This window comes from Geotrypetes seraphini, chromosome 6 (genome assembly GCF_902459505.1).
Source record: "Geotrypetes seraphini chromosome 6, aGeoSer1.1, whole genome shotgun sequence".
NCBI lineage: Eukaryota > Metazoa > Chordata > Amphibia > Gymnophiona > Dermophiidae > Geotrypetes > Geotrypetes seraphini.
The window spans coordinates 94564454-94584268 of record NC_047089.1 but is presented as its reverse complement, the minus strand read 5'-3'; the positions used below and the strand labels follow the sequence as shown (position 1 = coordinate 94584268).

Here is a 19815-nt window from a genome sequence, read left to right as displayed (position 1 = left end):
TCAGAAAAGTGACCAAGCTATCCCCCATGATTTGCAGTATTAACTAAGACAAAAAACACACATCTTTTTGGCTTTGACAACCAGTTAAAAATCCAAAGCCTTCTATTTAAATTAGATATGATCCTTTGGCTCACCAACCCATTCATTCCTCTAAAACAATTATGAAAGAAAAGAAACAGAAGTTATTTTGCTGGTGGGAAAAGCCCCCTTTTTCTGTTTTGCAAATCAAAGTGTGGTATTTTAATACAAAAAGTCATAAATATCAAATTTAGTGCAATTTTTTATTAAATAATAAGCAACAGAAACATACAGAAATAAATATTTCTGATAGAGGTAAAATATATACAACTATGCAACCATAAATATACAAGAGAATTTTAATATGAATTTGTAAATTATATGCAAATAGGTTGAAACCAGATCTACAAAACCATAAATAAAGAAACAAGACTGAAAGGTTTATATGTTGGCTTGTTTATGGAGTAGCACAAATATTTTTCTTTTTTAATTGGCAATTAATTTTCAGCAGCCATCTAGGTACTTTTATGTCAAATTACCTTTCCAATACTCAACAAGATTAGGCATCCAAGCAGCACAACATTTATATGAAAAGTGAGAAACTGACTGTCAGATAGATATTTTCTCCCCATAACCAAGTAAAACACCTTTTTTTCCCCCCAATGAATGGATGTTGTAAGTTTGATTATTTTGCTTTATTTTTGGGGTACTTCAGATTGTACACCAGTGTGATTCTGTTCATGAGTGCCAAGATCAATTAGGGGTGTGATTTTATTTTATTTTATTTTGTTAATGTATTTACAGTATATAACTCTGTGGTCAAAATATGCATATCAGTTAATAAGTCGTCCATAAAGAGGATACATTTACGGCTCCTTTTATCAAGGCGCGCTACGGGGTTTTAGCGCGTCGGACATTTCATCATGCGCTAACCCCCGCGGCAGCCTAAAATCCTAATGCCTCATCAATGGAGGCGTTAGGTACTAGCGCGGCAAATGGCTTAACGTGCGGTATTCTGCGCGTTAAGCCGCTACTGCGCCTTTGTAAAAGGACCCCTTAGAATATGGCACTTATGTGAACATTCAAAAAGATGTCTATTTTAAAAAGGCACTTTACTTAACTATGTACCCAAACACCTACAATGTTTCAAACTAATGCTAACGTTATATTTGTCTTCAAAGCAGCCACTAGTAGTACATTTGTAGAACAAGGCCTCATATACACCTCCTCCACCTTTTGCACCAAGCAGTAAATTCAAAGTGATAAATAGTGGAACTGCCTAGTATAAAATAGCCATACACTGTAACCTCCCCCCTCCACCCAACAGTCCACAATCTTAAACAAATTTGCACCTGCTCTCATAACAGTATAAATGTGTGTGTGTACTCTGATATACTACTGACCAAAAAGATGATATAAGGGCTTGGTATGAAACTTCACAACACACAACAGAATCCCACTAATAACTATACAATCAGTGATATACAGAGAGCAAAAGGATCTCAGACATCTGCTTAATTATCAGGAGTAAACCTTAACCAAGACCTCAAAAGTTCCATGTTTCTGTCATTGATCCTGAAAAACCTCACAGACAATTTTATCACAGTAAGGGCTCCTTTTACTAAGGTGCGCTAGCGTTTTTAGCGCGCGCTAAAGATTAGTGCGCGCTAACCCTGTGCTACACAAAAAATACTAATGCAAGCTCTATGAAGGCGTTAGTATGTAGCGTGTGCGCTAAAACTGCTAGTGCACTTTAGTAAAAGGAGCCCTAAATATCTCTTAATCATTTTTTGTGATATTAACTTTTTAAGTATTATATATCATCCTCTATAATAAAACCCTAAGCGTGCATGCGCACTTAGGACAGCGTGTTCCCTGCCACCATGGTGTCTGTCTCCGTGCCAAATTCCATTTCCGAACACGGAAGCAGGGAACACGCCGGCGACTCTGCCCTCATTCACCAACTGCTGCCGCTGCCGCTGCTGCTGTTTCTCTTCAAAGCAGCCTGCTGAGGTTTGCCGGCCAGTTATAGCGAACCTCGCAGGCCACTCTCCACCTCGGTAGCATGTTCCCTCTGACGTGAAGCAGTGGTGAGAGCGTCCGTGAGGGAGAATGCCAGACGGTGGGGATTGGCTGCTGAACCCCCTTGGCATGGTGCAGGAACTGTTAGGTGAGCGCGAGGCGGTGTGGCAACCCAGAAATCAGGAAGTGGGACCTGAGAAAGACTTAGGCTGTTGGAACAAGGTATGTGTGTGTGTGGGGGGGGGGGGGGGGGTATTTGCTTCTTAAGACACACCCTTATTCCACACACTTTTGGGGGGAAAAAGTACATCTTAAGGAGCGAAAAATACGGTAGCTTTCAGAGGCCAAATCTTTCTTTAAGACAGTACAGTATACTGCTCTTATGGTATCCTGTCATGACCTGAAGAAAGGGGTTTAGTCCCCAAAAAATTACCTTATTTACATTTTCTATTTATAGATTTTTATCAATACAGTTACAACGCTACTTGATTCTACGTAAAGCAACAAAAAAATTTCTTTCTACCTTTTGTCATTTCTGCTTTAATCATCTTCTCTTCACTCTCTTCTTTTTATTCAGTGTTTGTCCTCTCTCCCTTCCATGGAACATCTGCCCTATCTATTTGCCCCTTCCACCTAGCCTCTGCCCTCTCTCTCTGCCCCTTCCATCCATATGGCATCTTCCCTCTTTTTTTGTCCTTTCAATAAACTGTATATCCTTTGCCATTTCTCTCCTTTGTACATGATTCATTTCAGCTTCAACCCCTCTCCATTTTTTTGTCTCCACCCTCTCTCCTATGCTCTGGCATCTCTCTCTTCTCCTTTCCTTCCTTACTTCCCACACCACCCCATGGTCTGGCATCTCTATCTCCTTCCCTTTGTTCCCCCCATGCCCTGGCATCTCTCTCCTCTCCTATGTCTCCCTCTTCCTCCTTGCTCTGGCACATCTCTTCCTTTCCCTTTGGTCTGGCATTTGTCTCCTTAGTTTCCCTCCCCCCCATGCCCTGGCATCTCTCTCCTCTCCTTCCATCTCCACCACCCCCTCCATTATCTGGCATCTCCACTCCTTCCTTTCTCCATTTCCCCTGGTCTGGCATCTGTCTCCTTCCCCCCCCCCCCTATATGCCCTGACATATTTCCCTCCCCCTCCATGGTCTGGTATCTCCTTTCCTTTTCCTCCCTCCCATAGTCTTGGTATCTCTCTTTCCTATCCTCTCCCTTCCCTGGTCTTCCTTCCCTTCCCCCTCAAAAAAAAAAAATTGGGTGCAGCAGCATTTCTCTCCCCCGGCAGATTCACTACAGGCTAAAGTGGGAGATAGGTCAGCGACGGAGTGAACAGGTTCACTACAGGCTAAGGTGGGAGCTAGGGCAGGGAGGAAAACTTACAACATGGTGTTCTTGCTTGCTTCGGGCCTTCCTCGCTGCCAGGTCCTGCCTTCGCGGAAACAGAAAGTAGGCAGGACCCGGCAGCGAGGAAGGCCCGGAGCAAGCAAGAACACCAAGTTGTAAGCTTCCCTCCCTGCCCTAGCTCCCACCTTAGCCTGTAGTGAATCTGTTTCTCGGACCTGCTTTATTCCTCTTAGACACCTTCTCCCTCCTTTTCCATGAGCCAGCAGCAGTTACTTAAACACGCAGATGCTAGTTTCCGCCTCTTCTCATTCCGATTGGTTCTCCTGCACAAAGCAAAAACAATTGCAGAAACACATCAGCCTGTCTTGTGGGATCAGCGGCAGAATGAAAGCGAACACGACATCGGGGTTCTCTCTGTTTCACGCACTCAGTCATAATGAGCCTGCAGCCCCTGCCTCCAACTGCGACCTTAAAAACCGACCAGCAGTAAGAAAAATAATTTTTTAAAAAAGCTGAAAACTCGCTTGCTGGAGCTTAAAAAAAAAAGGCAGGCTGAGGCGAATTCATGACTGAAATGACAGCTGGGTGCTCACCTAAATTAGCCGGGCGAAGTGCCCGGCTAAAAGGTGCTAGGGAGAACACTGAACAGGATGGAATCAGTGCAGAGGACAGCTGCTAAAATGGTCTGTGGTCTTCGTCATAAAGTGTGGGAACAGACTTCAAAATCTCAATATGTATACTTTGAAGGAAAGACATAAGAGAGGAGATAAGATAGAAACATTTAAATTATATATTAATAGGTAATATTATTAGCCAAGTGGAGATACCCACTGAAGCACATTTAGTAATAGTGGAGTAAAAGCCTCAACTGCATTAAACTGCATTCATATCAGATGGCAACCCTGCAGGTTTCTAGCTGTTCAGCTTATCACGGGCAAAAAACTCCACAAAGATAAAAATGCAGTTTTCAAAATGGGTTATCCAACCACCACTGTGTACAGGAAAAAACAACAAACAGAACAAGAGAACACTGTTACACTTAGCTTCACATGTAAATGTAGATGCAATCCTCACAGATCATTGTGCTCTATACTGTAGACATCGCTGTTAAGGTGCCAAAATTCACTCTACAATGCTGTGATGAGGAAGAAGGAAGAACTGCTTTGAATTTTATTATTATATAATTTTCTTGTGAAATATTTAAATACCTCAGTGGCATAAGTGCACGAGGTGTGTCTCTTTCAATTGAACGGAAACTCTTGAATGAGGAGGCTTAGGATAAAGGTGAAAGGGGATAGACTAAGCTTAGAATATACTTTTTCATTGAAAGGGTGGTGAATGCATGGAACAGCCTCCTGGTGGAGGTTGCTTAGAGGAAGCCTTTGAATCTATGTAAGCGTGGGACAATTACATTGGATCTCTAAGGGAAAGGAAGGGATGGTAGATGGTCTCTATATCCCTTCATTTGGTCTCTATATGCCTTCATTTTTTTATGTTTCTAAGAATCTGGATGCCAAGATTCTGTCATAGAATACTTGTGTAAATCAGCAGCAATGCTAATAACAGGCATACATGACCATGCCTAAATGTGGCAATTTAACATAAGAACATAAGCAGTGCCTCCGCTGGGTCAGACCATAGGTCCATCCTGCCCAGCATTCCGCTCCCGCGGCGGCCCAAACAGGTCACGACCTGTCTGACTCACCAGAAGGGGCCCCCTTGCCACCTTGGTTTCCCATTGAGTCCTATCTTCCCATCGAAGCCCTAACCCTCCGGTCCTGCACATGCACGACCTGGTTGGGTTTCTCCCAGTACCTCTCTCAGTATCCCAGGATCCCTTTATCCCACAGGAATCCGTCCAATCCCTGTTTGAATCCTTGTACCGTACTCTGCCTGATCACTTCCTTCGGTAGCGCATTCCAAGTGTCCACGACCCTTTGTGTGAAAAAAAACTTCCTTGCATTTGTTTTGAACCTATCTCCCTTCAGTTTCTCCGAATGCCCCCTCGTACCTGTTGACCCCTTCAGCCTGAAGAATCTGTCCCTATCCACCCTCTCTATACGCCTCATGATCTTGAAGGTCTCTATCATATCTCCCCTGAGCCTCCTTTTTTCCAGAGAGAAGAGCCCCAGCCTATCCAACCTCTCGGCGTATGGGCAGTGTTCCAGCCCTCTTACCAGTTTCATTGCTCTCCTTTGGACTCTCTCAAGTACCGCCATGTCCTTCTTGAGGTGTGGCGACCAATACTGAACGCAGTATTCCAGATGCGGACGCACCATCGCTCGATACAATGGCATGATGACTTCCCGCGTCCTGGTTGTTATGCCCCTCTTTATGATGCCCAGCATCCTGTTTGCTTTTTTCGAGGCTGCTGCGCACTGTGCAGATGGCTTCAGTGATGCATCCACCAGCACACCCAAGTCTCTCTCAAGACTGCTGTCTCCCAACAATGCCCCTCCCAATTTGTAGTTGAACAACGGGTTCTTTTTCCCTATATGCATGACCTTGCATTTTTCCACGTTAAAGCGCATTTGCCATTTGTTTGCCCAGTCTTCCAGCTTGCCCAGGTCCCTTTGCAGGTCCTCACACTCCTCCCTGGACCTAACTCTGCCGCACAGTTTGGTATCGTCTGCAAATTTTATAACCTCGCACTTTGCCTCCTTTTCCAGGTCATTGATAAATATGTTGAAGAGTAACGGCCCCAGCACCGATCCCTGTGGCACACCGCTCGTGATTCCCCGCCAGTCAGAATATTGTCCCTTTACTCCGACCCTCTGCAGTCTACCCGACAACCAGTGCTCGATCCATCTGTGCACATCCCCTCCCACCCCGTGGTTCCACAGCTTCCTAAGCAGCCTTTCATGTGGCACCTTGTCGAAAGCCTTTTGAAAATCGAGGTAAATGATGTCTATAGGTTCCCCATTGTCCACCCGACTGCTTATTCCTTCAAAGAAGTACAGAAGGTTCGTTAAGCATGACCTTCCCTTACAGAATCCATGCTGGCTTGTTCTCAGTAGGCCATATCTCTCGATGTGCTCGCAAATACCGTCCTTGATCATAGCTTCCACCATCTTCCCTATAATTGAAGTCAGGCTCACCGGCCTGTAGTTCCCGGGGTCACCCCTCGATCCCTTCTTGAAGATAGGTGTGACATTCGCCAATTTCCAGTCCTCTGGTACCTCTCCAGTTTTCAAGGATAGGTTGCAAACATGCTGGATTGTGCCCGCTATTTCTTGTCTTAGTTCTTTCAGAACCCTTGGGTGGATCCTGTCCGGGCCCGGCGATTTGCCGCATTTTAACCTGTCTATCTGTTTGAGGACATCCTCCTTACTTACCTCTATGTGTTCCAATTTTTCAGCCTGTTCCCCACTCATGAGTTCCTCTGAGTCCGGTATATTAGATGTGTCTTCTCTCGTGAAAACCGACGAGAAGAACGTGTTCAACCTCTCAGCTACCTCTTTATACTCCTTAATCACTTCCTTCCTATCCCCATCATCCAACGGTCCCACCTCCTCTCTCGCTGGTCGCTTCCCCTTTACGTAACTGAAGAATGCCTTGAAGTTTTTCGCCTCCCTGGCCAGCCCCTCTTCGTATTTCCCTTTTGCTTTTCTAACCTCTCGGTGGCATTCTTTTTGGCATTTCCTGTGCGCCTGGTGATTTTCCTCCGTTGGGTCCTTTTTCCATATCCGGAAGGACACTTTCTTGTCATTTATTGCCCTCTTTACTTCTGTTGAGATCCAAACCGGGTCCTTTGACCGCTTGTTCTTGCCGCCTTTCCTGAAACTGGGGACGTACATTCTTTGTGCTTCCTGAAGGGTGTCCCTGAATAGGGTCCAGGCGCTTCCTACAGTCTCCATCCTAAGGATGTTTCTGAGCTTCCTCCCCACCATTTCCCTCATAGCAACATAGTTCCCTTTCCTGAAGTTGAGCGCAGTTGTTGCGGTCCTCCTTACTGTGCGTGTCCCCCTTTCTAATGTGAATCTGATCGCATTGTGGTCACTGTTGCCTAGTGGTCCTCCCACTTCTACCCCTCTTGCAGGCCCCCCTAATCCGTTTAGGATGAGGTCAAGAGTAGCACTCCCTCGCGTCGGTTCCCTGACTAGTTGCTCCATGAAGCAGTCCCTCACAGCTTCTACAAATCCTGTTTCCCTAGTGCAGTTGGAGTGACCCGTACTCCAGTCAATCCCCGGATAGTTGAAGTCCCCCATCACTGTTACACTTCCAGTCCTGCATTCTTGTCTCAGTTCAGCTTCCAAGTCGTGTCCGACTTCTTCCGGCGTACCAGGTGGGCGATAGTACAGCCCCAGTTTTATGCCTGCACCCTTGTTTCACGGCAATTTGACCCATAGCGATTCCAGCCCCTCTGCCTTCTTTGCCATATCCATCCCGACTGAGTAGATAGAGTCCTTTATATATAGTGCTATGCCTCCCCCCTTCTTGTGGGTCCTGTCCCTCCTGTAGAGCTTGTACCCCGGCAGCGCCACATCCCATTGATTCTCCTCTGTCCACCATGTTTCTGTAATTCCAATTATATCCAGGTCCTCCCCCTTGGCCAAGACCTCTAGTTCACCCATCTTGGCCATGAGGCTTCTTGCATTTCCGTATAAGCACCGCAGGTCCCGTTGTTTTTCCTCCACCTCCGTATTTACCTGGGCCGCCTCCCCTTGAATTTAGGGCAGTTCTCCTGTTCCCTGTGCTTCTGCTTTGCCCTCAGCCTTTACCCTCGTAGCTTTCGGTTTCCCCACATTCCCGCCACCCCACTCCCCCGCTTTTCCTCTGGGTTTTCTAGCCCTACCGGCCCCCTCCTGGCTATCATCCCTTGAGCCTCTGTTTGATCCCCCTCGTCTTGTGGCACCCCTATATTGCCCTCAGCTTTCGCCCTCGTGCCACCCAGTCCCCCTGTATCTCCATGCCCCTTAGTCTCCTCCCAGCAAGCTCCCTTTACCTGGTGTTTCCCTCGCTGTCTGATCATAAGATTCACCGGTCTCTCTACTTCATCCTTGCAGTCAGCCCGTTCAGCATCTGTTCTGGATACTGTTGTCCGAAGCGTCAACATCAGATCAGCTGTCGGCTTTCCCCCTCTCCTCAGTTTAAAGCCCTCTCAATCTCCTTCCTCACATTGGCTGCCAGTAGTCTAGTTCCCGCTGTGCTCAGGTGCAGGCCGTCCCGCCGGTAGAGCTTGCTCTTTCCCCAGAAGGACATCCAGTTCCTCACAAAGTGGAAGCCCTCCTCCTGGCACCATCTCCTCAACCATGCATTTACAGCCTGGAGGTCTGCCTGCCTCTTTGCATCTGCTCTCGGTACAGGCAGGATCTCTGAGAATGCTATCCTCCGGGTACTCCTCTTCAGCTTTCATCCCAGGGCCCTGAACTGGTCAGCCATTGTGGCCATGCTGAAGTTCCTCCGGCTCACATCATTCGTTCCGACGTGGATTATCACCGCAGTCTACTCTGTCTCTGCTCCGTCCAGGATCCTCTCTATCCTATCAGTGACGTCTCGTGTCTTGGCCCCTGGGAGACAAGTCACTAGCCGGTCCTCCCTTCCTCCAGCTACGTGACTATCTACCTCTCTCAAGATCAAGTCTCCCACCACAATAGCAGACTTCCCTTTCCTCAGCAACCTCCTGAATTCAGTAGGTTACACAAGTTAAAGTTGGTTGTCACCAGGTCCTGCCCATACATCTCCCATATACTCCTTTATGTTTATATGCTAAGCGAGTTATGCACATCATAGAATAGCACTATGTTATTATGTTAATATAAGTGTTAAGTAACCACTTACATACAATTGGTGCATAAATTTAGGTGAATTCATACAAAATTGGGAGAACAGTATATTATACTTTTATACTTCCAGCGTTCTTACTATGATAATATAATAAACTAGTATTTTAGCCCGTTACATTCATTACAGTAAAGGGTGCTAGAATAGCCCCACCTATACTCTGACCCTGACCCACCCATGACCCGCCTCTACCATGCCCAGACCCTGCCTCCCACTGATCCCAGTCCCACCACCTCACCTTTCACCATTTCCTTAGTCCTCTGTACCCTTTGGCCCTCACCGATCCTCCCCTGCATTTATCACCCTTTCAGTCCCAGCTCCATTCCTATCTATCCTTCTTTCCATTGCCTCCAAGGCCATTCTTCCTGTCCCTATATTCCACCCCCACCCAGGTTCTCTTCCTTTTTTACCCTTTCTCTTATACTCCACCCCAGGACCAATTTCTCTGTCGTCTCTCCCCTGCCCCTTCCCACGGTACTGCAACTATCCCCCTCCTCATTCCAACATCTGCAACTTTAACCCTCTTTACCCAGAGAAAACCAAAAAAACTCTGTGGAGTGACAATGTTCCCAAATGGACTTTATTTGAAAGTATCAAAGTTCCAAAGGTACACTAAAATCATCCACATAAAATAATTCCATCCACATAAAAGTAAATCATCCACATAAGAGCCTTAAAGGACCTAGTCTGCTAGGATACAGGACCCAAAACCGTCCGCGTTTCGACAAAAAGTTTTCTTTTTGTCGAAACGCGGACCATCGTCACTCCACAGAGTTTTTTTGGTTTTCTCTGGATTTTCTTCTTTGTGGATATTTTGGGGTCAATTCCTTTTGTTTTTTACCCTCTTTACCCAACCATACCCCAACATCAGAGCCTGTACATAAGAACATAAGAACATAAGCAGTGCCTCTGCTGGGTCAGACCAGAGGTCCATCGTGCCCAGCAGTCCGCTCTCGCGGCGGCCCAACAGGTCCAGTACCTGTGCAGTAATCCTCTATCTATACCCCTCTATCCCCTTTTCCAGTAGGTAATTGTCTAATCCTTTCTTAAACCCCATTACTGTACTCTGCCCTATCACGTCCTCTGGAAGCGCATTCCAGGTGTCCACCACACGTTGGGTAAAGAAGAACTTCCTAGCATTCGTTTTGAATCTGTCCCCTTCTATCTTTTCCGAGTGCCCTCTTGTTCTTTTATTTTTTGAAAGTTTGAAGAATCTGTCTCTCTCTACTTTCTCTATGCCCTTTATGATCTTGTAAGTTTCTATCAAATCCCCTCTAAGTCTCCTCCAGAGAAAAGAGACCCAATTTCTCCAATCTCTCAGTGTATGAAAGGTTTTCCATACCTTTTATCAGATGTGTCGCTCTCCTCTGGACCCTCTCGAGTAACGCCATATCCTTCTTAAGGTATGGTGACCAAAATTGGACGCAGTACTCCAGATGCGGGCGCACCATCGCCCGATACAACGGCAGAATAACTTCTTTCGTTCTGGTCGCAATACCCTTCTTGATTATACCAAGCATTCTATTCGCTTTCTTAGCGGCCGCTGCACACTGTGCCATCGGCTTCATTGTTGTGTCCACCATTACCCCCAAGTCCCTTTCCTGTATACTCTCCTTCAATAATATCCCTCCCATCGTATAGTTGTACCTCAAGTTTCTGCTTCCCATATGTAATACTTTACATTTCTCAACGTTGAACTTCATCTGCCACCTCGTCGCCCATTCCCCTAGCTTGTTCAAGTCCCTTTGCAATTCTTCGCAGTCTTCTATAGTCCGAGCACCACTAAAAAGTTTGGTGTCGTCTGCAAATTTTATTATCTCACACTTTGTCCCTGTTTCTAGATCATTTATGAATATATTAAATAGCAGTGGCCTGTACCAGTTCAAACCCCATCCCCCAATGGTATCCTCAGACCACTATCTCCAGCTCCTGACTCCCTCACCTACCTTCTCTCCAACTACTGCACTGAATCTTTGGGCAGGCTTGCAGCGGCTTGCCCCAAAAGCTGCAAAAAAAACCTTGAATATTCCTAAATACAGTTGACTTTCAGTTATCTGGCATCCATGGGGATTGGTAGATACTGGATAACTGTAGTTTTTGGCTGCTTGAGAGTTACTATAAAAATAGTTTTGTCTCCCTTCCCACCTCAATCTCTTCCTCTTCCTCTCACTATCACACCCATCCACATTTGTAGGTCCAGTAACTGTTCCTCCCTTCCCACCCTCACTTCTGGTCTAGGTCACTTTGTCTCTCCCACTTCTCAACACTCCCCCTCCACACTTATGGGTCTAATATCCATCCATTTATCTTCCCCAGCCCTTCATCCTGATGGACCCTCCACACACACATACCTGGTCCACCGCCCCCACAGGTCTGCCCTCCCTCCCTCCGCGTGGGTCTAGCCTCCAGGAACCCCATTACTTACCTGAGGTGGCAGCAGCAGTCCTGATCTACCAACCCCTCATCCCACCCTCTATGCCTCACAGCAGCAGCGGTCCTGATCCGTGAACTTTCTTCCCTCATTCCAGCCCCAAAGCAGTAGCAGCGGCAACAGTCCTGAACCGCCAACCCCCCATTCCTTACCCAAAGCAGCAGTGACAGCGCTGTAAACAGGCAGTTCGGGGCCAGCCCCAATAGGGCCGTTTCTCTACTGCATCCGAAGTGATGAAGTAGAGGAAAGGCCCTGCCAGGGTTTGCCACGAGCAGCCTGTTTACAGCGCTGCCATTGCTACTTTGGGTAAGGAATGGTTCAGGACTGCTGCCGCTGCTACTGCTTTGAGGCTGGAATGAGGGAAGAAGGTTCACGGATCAGGACCGCAGGACCGCACGGAGGCATATATATATATATATATATATATATATATTAGCAGTGGCAGCGCTGTAAACAGGCTGCTCGCGGCAAACCCTGGCAGGGCCTTTCCTCTACTGCATCACTTTCCATATATATATATACTAAGGATCAAAAAATGAAAACAAGAGCTAAATTACTAAATATAAATTACATATGTAATTCTATAGTGTGCTCCTACACACTGGTCAAACAAAAGACTAATGATTAAGGGAACCATCATCGCAGCACAGTGTTCCCTTCTAAAATGATTAATCAACTGGCAGAGATAATTCACAAACAGTAATCTCAAGTATAGTGAAGAAAATCCACATATCTGTAAGTTGATATGATGAAACTTTTGTAGTTGTCTATAACACAGTCCAAGTTAAAGCTGGACTCAATGTGCGGTGGTCACCAAAATTAAGGTCCAAAAATCCAAAAAACAACAACCCCAAAATCACAAAAAATGCCTCATGAAAGTTGTGTCCAAAATATTCACAAAAAATCCATAACATGCACAATATTCCTCAAAGTTGTGTCCAAAGAAATAATCAATTAAACAGATCAAGAAAACAATTCTACAACATCCAAAATATAGGTGCCATGTTATAGAATGTGGAGTGCTCATTAGAGAGTTGCGCGGGGACAGAAATCCCACCCGTCCCCGCGAGGAATCCCATCCGTCCCCACCCGTCCTCGTGAGGAATCCCTCCATCCCCACCCGTCCCCGCGAGGAATCCCCTCCGTCCCCGCCCATCCCTATAAACTTCAGAAATAGTTATTTCATTTAATTATGCTACAGAATTAAAGGCTCTGGTAGAAACCCATTTACAAGTAAGCAAAAAGACTTTATTAATTTGAAAATATTAATTGGGAAGAATACATACTTTGTAAACGGGTTTCTACCAGAGTCTCTAATGTTTATAAATTTTTATCAACACAACTAATATACTACTTTATCCTGAAGCAAAAAAAAAAAAAAAGAAATAGAATTCTTTTCCTACCTTTGTTGCCTGGTTTCTGCTTTCCTCATGTTCTCATTCAATTCCTTCCATCCACTGTCTCTCTTCCTTCTGCATCTTCCATTTGCTCTGTTACTGTGCCTCTCCCTTTCTTCCCCTTTCCAAATTGGTCTGGCACCCATCTTCTTCTCTCCGCTCCCCCCATAGTCTGGCATCTGTCTTCTTCCCTGCCAGCGTCTTCTCCCTACTCTCTCTTCCTCATTTCCTTTCAATGTCCTTCTCCCCCCCATCTTCCCCATGTCCTTTCAGCGTCCTTCTCCCTCTCTGTCTTCCCCATGGCCTTTCAGCGTCCTTCTCCACCCCTTTGTCTTCCCCATGTGCTTTCAGCATCCTTCTCCCCCCTCTGTCTTCCACAAGTGCTTTCAGAGTCCTTCCCCCCCCCCGCCCTTCCCATGGCCTTTCAGCGTCCTTCTCCACCCCTTTGTATTCCCCCATGTGCTTTCAGCGTCCTTCTCCCTCCTCTGTCTTCAAGTGCTTTCAGAGTCCTTCCCCCCCTCCTGTCTTCACCATGGCCTTTCAGCGTCCTTCTCCCCCCTCCTTCTCTACCGCCCCGGGTGCAGCACAGGCAGCCAGGTCCCCTTACTTTTATGGCACTTCCCCAACCGACCGACAACAGCCCCGGTCCGACAAACCTCCCTGCTCTTAACCGCGAATCTAAATTACCTTCTTACAGCTGCTGTAAGAAGGTAATTTAGATTCACGGCTACAGGGCAGGGAGGATTGTCGGACCTGGGCTGTTATCGGTCAGTCGGGGAAGTGCCACAAAAGTAAGGGGACCTGGCCGGCTGTGCTGCAACCGGGGCAGGGCGGGGTGGGGCGGACCGCCCCCCTCCCTTGGTAGCCACTCGAACCGCGAGGCTACTCTCCTTCTCCTTACCTGCCCTGCCTGCAGCACAGAGCCGAACGGAAGTCTTCCCGACGTCAGCGCTGACTTCGGAGGGAGGGAGGGCTTTGTTTAAGCTTTGTTTAAGCCCTCCCTCCCCTCCGACGTCAGCGCTGATGTCGGGAAGACTTCCGTTCGGCTCTGTGCTGCAAGCAGAGAAGGTAGGGAGAAGAAGAGCCGCGCGACTGAGTACATCCAGCCCTGAAGGAGCCCCGCGACCCTCGGAGGCGTCCCCATGGGATCCCCGCGACCCTAGGGGGCATCCCCATGGGATCCCCGTGACCCTAGGGGCATCCCCACGGGATCCCCGTGACCCGAAGGGGGAACCCGCGGGTCCCGCGGGATTCCCGTCGTCCCCGTTCCCGTGCAGCTCTCTAGTGCTCATTGAAGTATTCATAATTTTGTCTGCACAGTTTTATAAGAACCAATTACTTGAGGGTTTTTCAAAAAGTTTCCACACTTTCATATTTTAGCAGAAAATGGTTGGGGCAGGAGAAGTGGTAAGATAGCACACATTAGATTAGTAAATCTTGACCATAGATACCTAAATGTATAAATATTAGTCCACATATCTGTACTACTACAGAATTTGCATAGCAAATGTTCAAAAGTACAGCCTTAATATAATAGAGCAGGGTTAATCTTTTGGTGGGCCCTAGGCAAAGAAGTGCATCCCATCTTGAAATATAAATACATTTCATAACTCCCACAAATGCTACCCCTTCTCTCATGGCTCTAACCACAGAGGAGAACCAGCAGAGGAGGATGAAGTAGGTGGAAAGTACTGTTCACTAGCTCATGATGACTTTTGGCCAATGCACAAGGGGTTAGGAAGAGCAAATGAACCTTTGAGGGCTGTTGTGGCTTTTATCTCTCCCTCCAACTGACTTACCAGGCAAAATTCCACCTAGGGAACTACTGACTAGAGAATGACACGGAGACAAATGTGTCCCAGTCCCCGCAGGAACTCAATTTCTCCGTCCTGTCCCTATGTGCTTTGGCCCTGTCCCTGCCCCATTCCTGGAAGCTCTGCCTTAACCACACAAGCCTCAAACACATGATTTTAAAGTGTTTGAGGCTTATGCTGATGAGGACAGAGCTTGGAGGAATGGAGCAGGGACAGGAAAAGAACCCGGCGGGACGGGAAAATGAGTTCCTGTGGGGAAAGGGAAAAATTTGTCCCCATGTCATTTTCTACTACTGAATTATCACATCTGAGAGAACCCCTCCTATACATGGGTCCTAGGCACATGCTTAGTTTGCCTATGCATTAATCCTGTCCTGATAATAATATTGTGAAAAGTAGCACCTAGCTTCAAAACATCTGCAAGTTAATATTCACTGGAACACAATCTATTCAAAGATAATCAGATGAGTTACACAATTATCTTTAAGTGGATTTTCAACTAATTTATGTAGTTGTCTGACAGCTAATATCAACACTATCTAATTCACTTTTTGGCATGCCCCTGAAATGCTTCCTGATTTTTTTCTGACATAACCACATACCTTTGGCCAGATATCAAGATGTTTGGCCAAACGTTATGTGATTGGCACGCTCTAATGTTCATATGGAATGATTTGTGCAGTTGATTTCAAAGTTAACCTCATAAATCGTTTTGATGATTGATCTGCTGATTGTAATGACAGAAACATCTTCCTTTAGTCTCTGTATTAAGTACAAGATGTCTGAAAATAATCTCACTTGATGACCCATAAAGATTTTATAAAGACTTCTAAAAAATGCTTCATAATCCATTATTTATCTGGTTCTAAAACACATCAATAATTCTCTGAGAGAAGTGGACATTCAAGGGTTATTTCTAATTCCTGCTTAAGTGATAAAAGTTGTTCTCTACAAACCACAGAAGCAGATGATAGACAAAAAGCTTGGTAATAGGAAGTAAAATTTTTCATGGTGTTAACATTGAATTAAATAATTTGTAAACAATCCCAAACCTTGAACAGCACTAGAGTGGAGAGTATATTTTATCATTTACAGTCTCCTGGAATTTACTAAACCGTCTTCAACTATTTTAAACTCAAATGATTGATAATCTTGAACTTGGTCCTGTAACTTAATACGAGAGGGTGCTGTAAAGTTCTCAGTCCAACCAAGACGAGAATGATGTGGATATGGTTCAATCAATGATCTGAAACAATGTCAAAACATAGAATTTCGTTTCCGCAAATTGGCACATGACAAAATAAGATGACACTCTTTTCAGCTGTAGTTGCAAAATTTAGGAAATTGGTTGCTTGGGCTGAGGACTTTTCAGCACCCTCCCCCCCCCCCTCATATTCAGCACTATATAGCTGCCCGGGAATGTCCTTCACTAGCTACTGATAGAAAACATACACTCTGGCACAAATTAAAACTAATTTTTAACAACTTGCAAAATATTAAAGACCCATTCAATAACCTAACAGTTAAAAAGGATCAAAATCCACAAATTTAATATAAAAATACACTTTTTACAGGCATTTCCCCCACTTTTATTAAGCTGCATTAGGTTTTTCTTATTGCCGACCATGGCAGTAAAAGCTCCGACACGTAGAATTCCTATTAGAGTTGGAGCTTTTACTGCCATGGCCTGCGATAAAAAACCCTAACACAGCTTTATAAAAGGGAGGGGCTATTAACCTTTCAGAAAGCTGTGAAAACATTTTTTTATTTAGAAAATGCCTGTAAAAAGTGTATTTTTATATTAAATTTGTGGATTTTGATCCTTTTTAACTGTTAGGTTATTGAATGGGTCTTTAATATTTTGCAAGTTGTGAAAAATTAGTTTTAATTTGTGCCAGAGTGTATGTTTTTTTGTTATTCTGTTTTGATATATAATATTATACGAGTATATGTGAACTTTATAACCCATTCTGCGCTCATATAGGAGGATGGGCTAAAAAAAACAGATTGAATTAAATAAATAAATATTCAGTGTGAGATAGCCATCTATCTCCCACTGAATATCCCATTGATTGGCTGGTGATCAGCTATGTCAAGCAACATAGCCAGTCATTACCAATATTCATCAGCTGGCCAGCTAAGGCATGTGGCCAGATAGACCTTCCTTAAAAATAGGTCTCTCTGGCTGCTAGGACTTATCTGGCCAGCCAATGACTATTGGTTTAGCCGACTATATCTCAGCCAGTCCCAAACAAAAACCACAAATTCAATACCGGTCACCAGATACAACACCTGCATTCAATTTCTGGCTTTACCGCTGACTACAGGACATAGTCATCTGTCTCCCATAATCCGTAGAAAGTAGTTGTGATAAGGTCCAAATACCCCTGGACTGCCAATGAGGGTCAGAATTACACCAAAGAGGAATCTCTGCAGATGATTTCCTGTTATTTAGAAAGGTGTTGATTAGTTCATGAATAACACAGGATGTGGATTTTAGTAAGCATGTGGAGCACCTTTAAGAGAAGTTATTCATGTATGGAATTAGATATAATGGAAATGGATGAATTAAACAGGTTTCAAAGGTCAGCCATCTAGGGAAGTCATAACTCCTAGTTGTTTGAAACCAGTGAATTGCTTGTGCAAGTCTGAAAGCTGAGTAATATAATTAAGAAGTATGGGAGGTTGCCAACTTTTTGACAGAGTAAAACCTGACACTTACTCTGCTCCATGCCTCAAATCTCTTGACACTCCTACACTTTGCCTCATCCCTATACAACCGTCTGCACTGGTGCTGTCACCTCAGAAGGAAAAAAATAATACAATTACATATATTCTGTGATTCCTTCAGTGTCTGCATTAAGCCAGTTTCTTTGTTTTCCCCTCCTTATTTTTTTCCCAATTTGTTCTTTTATATCCAAATATTGTAGTTCCTCCCCTTCTCCTTTCGTACCAGTCAGTCATTGATTCTGTTATGTGTTTCATCTGTTGTATGCTTTGATTTTATATTCATTTCTATGTTTCCCTTTTTATATTAACTATATCTGCCTTGAAGCCTGATTAGGCAGTATATCAAATTTTTAATAAACTTGAAACTTGATAACAAACTAAAATTATATTAAATATTTTGTAAGCCTAACACACAATCCATTCTCTGAAAACACTATGTAATGTAATGTAATTTATTTCTTATATACCGCTAAATTCCGTTAGGATTCTAAGCGGTTTACAGAAAATAGACAATAAAAATAAGATAAATAAAGAATAGGTACTTTGAAATTCCCTTACTGTCCCGAAGGCTCACAATCTAACTAAAGTACCAAAGAACAAACAAATTAGCAAAATAATAGAGAGGAAAAAATGAGATATGAAGCATCCTAACAAGAATACATTGAACTCTCAATACCATACTGTTAAACAAAACGTACATTCCAAAATAATAATGTAATGGAAAGAAACTAATTAAATAGAAAATAATTTTAAGAATTAAATCAAATATAGAAATGTAAAAAGAAAAATAAACATTAGAAGTGAGGAAAAAAGAAAAGGTAGAGTATGAATAGTATGGAAAGGGAAACAGTTAAACAATAGAATTCTAAAAAATTTTTTAAATGAAAACTAAACAAATAGACATGTAAATCTGTCTTGGGGGGGGGTTTCAGTGCGCTTCGCCCACCCCCCTTTTTTAGCAGATGCTAGAGCTGTTGGTTTTATTCAGGGGGGGTTTGGAGGGGCCCTTCTCCTTGAGGATGGTCTCTCTTCTCCTGCGCAGGGCCGGGCTCCAGCGGCCGGGCACATCGATCTGTTGCAGTAGCTGCCGGAAGACCTCCAACACCTGCCGGTTCTCCTTGGCCGAGGCTTCCACGTGGAGGCCGCCCCACTCCCCCTCCACTGTGGCCAATGCTTGCTGGGCCGAGACCTTCCTCTTTGCCTCCCAGTCCACCATTGTTGTCCACCACCACGACGGGGGGCAGCCGGTCCTCTCGCAGGGCCGCGATCTCTGCCCTCAAGTTCTGGACACTCTCTAGGGACTCGGCGTCCTCGATCGAGTAGACTAGGGCAAAGGCGTCGCCGCGGCGGATGGAGAGCTTCCGCATGGCCGGGAACGAGTAACTGCCGCTGGTGTCCAGGATCTCCAGGCGGACCTTCGGGCCCCCGCGCTCCTCGTACTCCAGGCAGTGAAGCTCCTCCACCGTCCTCCGGTGCTCGGGATCGAAGGCATCGAGCAGGAAGTGACGGATCAGGGACGTCTTGCCCACCCCGGCCACCCCCAGGAACACCAGTCGCACCTGCTGCTTCTCGGGCACCGCCAGCGACATGTCACTAGGCGGGCGATCGAACAGATGGACAGCAGATGTAAAAGTAAATTAAAAATAATAAAACCAAATTAAAATAATAAAAGAACAAAAAATAAAACATAAACTATGCACAAACTTGGGCACACTCAGAACCATACCAGAACATAAACTTCCATGACTCAAAGAACAATTACTTCCTGTGTGAAAAGACAGCAATGTAAATATCACACAAGGCCCAAAAACACCAATATGCGAGGGGTGTTCAATAGTTTATCTACCTGAGTATAAAGAAAAAAGCAAGTATGTTGAAACATGTGGTAATATGTCTCAAGGTTACTCATGCACATTTGTGGCTCATTGCGAGTCTAACATTCCAAGAGACAGGATATCAGGAGAGTTCTTGTGCGAATCAAGTATGAATCTGTGAGATTTGGAGTACTATTCAGTGATAGAATTTCTCACAAAAGAAGGGAAAATGCCAAAGGAGATCTATGAATGAATAACTGAAGTTTATGGTGAGTCTGCCCCATTATTCTACAAAGTGAAATTTTGAAGCAAGCAGTTTAAATGGGGTAGAGAGTCCATTAAAGATGACCCTCACACTGGATGGCCTGTGGTAGCAACTTCCATAGAAATGTGCAAGAAAGTCAAAGATTTAATTTTGTAAGACAAACAAATTAAGGTTTCCTGAATAGCTGAAGAAA

General features: G+C 44.9%; 1 pseudogene; it reads right to left on the bottom strand.

Annotated features, from left to right (window-relative positions):
* Nucleotides 1-18498: 18498 nt before the first annotated feature.
* Nucleotides 18499-19132, bottom strand: LOC117362054 (annotated as a pseudogene).
* Nucleotides 19133-19815: the final 683 nt, after the last annotated feature.